The following is a 5,997-nucleotide window of genomic DNA, read 5'->3' as shown; positions in this document are numbered from 1 at the left end:
GAAGTTAGATACTACTATGATATCCACTTCTAGTCTTCCAACACAGAAAAATGTTTTCTTAACCACACGAGATCTCCAAGGTCTAGATGTCCAAAAAGATGAAACACCTCTGAAGATATGTTTGTGTAGTCATATTAATAAACCTTTAAAACTTCCCGTTGAGACTTACCATCAGAACCATCAACCTAATAAAATGGTATAATTCAAAGCTTCTCTGAAAGCTAAGCATAGCACTTCTGGTAAACTGATAACACTAGACTGAGGCTCACAAACAAAATCTACTCTTCCTGCTTCAGTGACTGCAAAAGGTTTGTAGCTGAAAGACTCCCAGCTGAGCGCTGTTCAGGAAGCTGCTAACAACTACCTGCAAAAACATTGAATTCAATGTACTGAAGTTCCCAGTTCGCTTCAAGACAATGTTAATTTTTTCATTATAGGCTTTACTATCTTTTTCATTTTTTTATTTTTATTATTCCTTTTTTCCTTTGACTTAGTTTTCACTAACTAGAATTTCTCACTAAGCCTTTTAGAACTGAAAGTAATTTAAGAAGCTGTTCCTGGATGTATTTCTGCTGTTAGATTCCAGCTCCCAGATTAGACTCCGTTAACTGACTGTGTAGTCAGGCTTATTTTATGTTAACATTTCAAACATGGACATAAATTTGATGTGTTAGCAAATCTGCTCTGATTAAACTTAGGATCAAGAACCTAATTGCACCACTGTACGAGCACAGCCTTTATCAGATTGGTAACCTCCAAAGAAGGGCAGGAAGTCCAATGTCTCTTGTATAAATGATTTTATATTGTTCAGTCTTACTGACTACAGTCATTCAGCTTCAAAAACACTTTATAGAATCATAGAATCCTTAGAGTTGGAAGGGGCCATTGAAGATCACCAAATCCAACTCCCCTGCAATGAGCAGGGACACCATAGCTAAATCAGGTTGTCCTGGGCCTTATCCAGCCCTGCCTTGCCCATCTCTCCAGACATGGGGCATCAACCACATAACTGGGCAACCTGTTTCAGTGCCTCACCACCCTCGCTGTAAAAGACGATTTTCCTATATCTAACCTAAATCTACAATATTTGAGATTGAAGCCATTTCCCCTTGTTCTATCACCACAGATCCTGCTAAAAAGTCTGTTCCCTTCTTTCCTATAACTCACCTTTAGATATTGAAAGACTGCTATCTGGTCACCTCAGAGCCTTCTCTTCTCTACGCTGAACAGCCCCAGCTCTCTTAGCCTGCCCTCATAGGAAAGGTATTCAATTCCATGGATCATTTTTATGGTCTTTCTCTGGACGTACTCCAGCAGGTCCACGTGTCTCCTATACTGACGACTCCACATCTGGACACAGTACTCTAGGTGAGGCCTCACCAGAGCAGAGAGGCAGGATCACCTCTCTCAATCTGCTGACCATGCTTCTTTTGATGCAGCCCAGGATACGGTTGGCTTTCTGGACTGTAAGGGCACCTTAACTTGCCTTGATCGCCAAGGTTCGCTGCTTCGGAGCTGCTCCAGCCAGAAGCGCAGCGACTGACCGCGAGGTACAGGGAGGTTTCGGTCGGTTCCTTCACTTACGGATCCCCGAGACAGCAGAGAGGCCAAGCAGCTCTCGGCCGGCGAGTTCTCGCGAGAGCGGCTGACGCGGCGGGGCCGTTGCCACGGCTCTACACTCACCCCCCTCGCCTACAAAAAGCCTCAGGGGCGGAAAGGAGGAGTCGGGGTGTGAGAATCAGATGGATTGATTTATCGAGGAGAAACTGTAAGCCAGCCATGCATGGGACTACACAGCAAGGACGGTTGTTATCACTCTCAGGTGAGTGATAAGTGCGAGGGCTCCTGTTAACGACACGGCAACGGGGCGAGGGCCGAGCCAGCACTGCCGGCAGCAGGGCGGGGCTGATCAGTCACACTCCATTGAGGCTATCTAGTGCTGCTAGTGTGCCTGCTGGTTGGCAATGGCTGCACCCCGGTGTAAGGTTACCGCCACAAACATTGTGGAGACCCAGACAGAAGTCCCATGCTCACGCACAAAGAAGACTGCAGCCAAAAAGAATGTGGAGACCCAGACTGAGGTCCCATGCATGCTTGAAAGGATTGCTGATGCTAAGACAAGTGAGGAGACACAGACTGAGGCCCTAGCACAAGATGCTAGCATGCAGGTCACTAGCTGTGATGAGTGCCAGAGCCTGGCAGTTTAACAGTTTAAGAAAGGAGGAGTAGAAATGGATGTCACCTCAGCAAAGTGGGCATCCCCCATCCTGACCATCCTCAGTTCCCCACGTGCCTCTACACAATAGCTTTCAGGCCCTGGAACTCAAGGGAGAGATTAGTGAGGATGTGGAGGAAAGTCCACCTGTGAGAATGCCTCAGGTGAAGCGGTCGACCCCATGCCTTAAGACTGCCTCCATGTGGAAGGACAGAAGGGTGGTTGTCATAGGCAACTCCCTGCTCAGAGAAACAAAAGGCCCTATATGTATAGGCCCTATATATAAAGGCCCTATATGCAAGAGGTTCAGGAGGCTCCTGGAATTCTGTCAACAGTTTATGGGCTGGTTCGACCCGGTTCCGTGACCAGCAGGGCAGAGGGATCCATGGATCCGCGCCTCCAGAAAAGGGAAACAGGGGACCCCAAAATAATTGAAAACAGCGGCAACAATCTGAGGTGGAACAAACTAATTTACTAAATATAGTATCAGCAAAATATGAGAGAGAGAGAGAGAGTGTCTGAATGGTGGATAGGCCTCACCACAATGCTGAGGTGAGAAGTGCAGTCCAGTTGAGGCGATGGAGAAGCACAGGCGAAGAAGAGCAGGCGAAGAAGAGAGCATCAGGTGACCTTGCCAGGAGTTATATCTTCTTGCTGACCGCAAAGCCTCCTGGGGAAATGTAGTTCTTCTCTGTTGGACAGGCACTTGGAACTTGAACATCAGAAGTCAAACCCCCAGTGCATTACATGATGTTATGGTGTGGAATACTGATAACCAAAAATCATAAAACCATGACAAATTCATTGATGATAACTTTCTGGTCCAGGTATTGGACAGACCAAACAGAGATGAAGTGTTGCTGAACCTGCTGCTCACCAATGTGGAGGACATCATTAAAGGTGTTAAGATTGGGGGCAGTCTGAGCTGCAATGACCACACCCTGATTGAGTTTGTGATCTTGAGGGATGTGGGCCTGGCGAAGAGTGGCGTCAGGACCCTGAACTTTGAAAGAGCAAACATTAAGCATTCAATGGACTGTTGGCCGAGATTCTTTGGGATGATGTCTTTAAAAACAAAGATGTTGAGGAGAGCTGGCTACTCTTCAAGGATGCCTTTCTAGAGCACAAGAGGTCTCCACCTCTCTGAATAAGAAAGTGGGCAGAGGAGGTAGGAAGCTGGTGTGGCTCGATAAGGACCTGCTGGACATGCTGAGGGCAAAGGAAGGTGTGTTACCTGAGAAGAATACAGAGATGCCATCTGGACTTGCAGACGTGGGATCAGGAAAGCCAAGGTGCAGGCGGAACTGAACTTGGGGAGGGACGTGAAAAACGATAGGAAGACATTCTACAGGTATACTGTCCAGAAGAGATAGACTAGAGTGAGTGTACCTCCTTTGGTAAATGTAAAAGGATAATTGGCTTCAACGGATGTAGACAAGGCTGAGGTACTGAATGAATTATTTGCCTTAGTCTTCACTGGCGGCCAGGATTCCAGTACATCTCACATCCCTGAGCCCCGCATCCCTAAACATCTAGGTGGGGACCGGGGTGGTAAATTCTCCCCTACTGTGAGGACAGAGCAGGTCTGAGACCACCTCATGAGACTGAATGTGTACAATTCTATGGGACCAGACAGCATGCATCCCAGGGGTTCTGAAGTAGCTGGCTGAGGGGGTTGCTGAGCCTCTCTCCATCATATTTGAAAAGTCGTAGCTGTCAGGTGAGGTCCTGGATGACTGGAGGAAGAGTCATGTCACTTCCATTTACAAGAAAGGGAGCAAGGAGGACCCCAGGAACTTCAGGCTGTTGAGTCTCACCTCTGTGCTTGGAAGATCATGGAACAGATAGATCATCCTGGATGACATGCTTGATCACATGAGGAATGAGCATATGATCCAAGACAGCCAGTAATCAGAGAAGACAGAGGCAAAAAGGTTGTTAAGTACCTCAGCCTTCTCTTTGTCTGTTGTTAACAGCTTGCCTTTGTCACCCTGTCAACAGTTTGCGGGCTGGTTCACCCCAGTTCTGTGACCAGCAGGGCGGAGGGATTTTGTGAAATCTGTGCCTCCGGAAAAGTGCAACAGGGTACCCCAAAATAATTAAAAACAGCGGCAACGATCTGAAGAGAAACAAACTAATTTACTAAGTATATTATCGGAAGCAAGATAACACACTATAATACAGTATAATCAGAATTGAAGCTAATAAATCAAATATAATGAGAGAGAGAATGTCTGAATGGTGGATAGGCCTCACCATAAAGCTGAGGTGAGCTGCGCAGTCCAGTTGAACAGCAGGGAGATGGGAGGAGAGCCGACAAAGAAGAGCAGATGAAAAAAAGAGCACATCAGGTGACCTTGCCATGAGTTATATCTCCTCTCTGTGACTGCAGAGTCCCCTGGGGAATGTAGTTCTTCTCTTCTGAACAGGTACCCAGAACTTGAGCATTAACAGTTAAACTCCTAGTGCTCCACATGATGTTATGATGTGGAATAGTGAAAACCAAAAATCGCAAAACCATGACTAGAGGGGATACTCCCTCCTGGACTTTCCTTTTCTGGATGAGCTACTTGTAAAAGCCTTTCTTGTTCATCTTGACATGCCTTGCCAAGTTAAGTTCAAGCTGAGCCTTGCCTTTCCTGACCCCATCCCTACACACCTGTGAGAATCCTTCTTTGTTTTTTGGCTCAAAGCTTGCTTCCTGAGGTTTTTCTTGTGATAAGACTCTGAGTGATTTGTCAAGGAGGCAAGTGATGGTTGCTAACCATGTGACAATCGATATCGCTTTGGTAACAATTTAAAGCCCCTTCCCCCAGAGCTGCTTGCTCTGTAGAAGAGCGGAAGAGAATGCTCAGGAGTGTTTACTGGTGGAAGATCTGGCCTGTGACTAAACCGCTCCAACTTAGTATGGGAGGCTGGGGGATGATACCATTGTATCCTGTGAAGGCAAGATACAAGTTGGTGCCTCCCTACTTCCTCTTATCTGCTGGCAAGGCCAGAAAGATAAGAACAAAAGAATTTCATGCTGAGGTCCCAGAGCCAGAAACTGCCACCGCAAGGAGAACTGACTCAACCACCTTGGGTTTGAGCTGTCACTCAAAGGACAGCTAACTCAACCACTTTGGATTTGAGCTGTCACTCCAAAGACAGCTTACTCGACCACTTTGAAAGCATTGAAAAGGGGCCATCATCGCCATGGTCGTCGTCGTCATCGTCAATAGAACAACAATGCCTGACGACCCACCACTACTGAAGATCAAAGACTATGAACTATGAACCTCGCTGGATCCATGGTGGTGATTATGTCCCTCTTGCTTCCTATAAAGACTCCTTGCTTCTTCTTTCCTATCTTCTCTATCACCCTCCTTCCTTTCCCAATACCCTAATTCATAATAGTGTCCATCCTCCCCTTCCCCATTTCCCTGATTAAGACTTGTAATAAACTGGTCGGACCAACATTTGAACCACTGTTTCTTAATCTCACGCCGGGTAAATAGATAGTAAAAGAACCTCCTCTTCCTCCTGTAAATTGGAGCGAGACAACACCCTAACAGCTTCCTTATACTCTACCCATGGTACCTGTCTCTGTTCATTCTTGCTCTTCAGTTTGACCAGTGTGTTCCTGTCCAACCATGCTGCTCTCTTGCCTTCCTTTCCTCACTTGCTACACGTGGGGATGGAGAATTCTTGCACCCTGAGGAAAGTCTCTTTAAAAATCTGCCAGCTCTGCTCTGTTTCCTTGCCCATGAGGGCAGTTTCCCAGGGTACTTTGTTGACTAATT

The sequence above is a fragment of the Lagopus muta genome, chromosome 1 (genome assembly GCF_023343835.1).
Source record: "Lagopus muta isolate bLagMut1 chromosome 1, bLagMut1 primary, whole genome shotgun sequence".
Taxonomy (NCBI): Eukaryota; Metazoa; Chordata; class Aves; order Galliformes; family Phasianidae; genus Lagopus; species Lagopus muta.
This window is presented reverse-complemented; position numbering follows the sequence as displayed.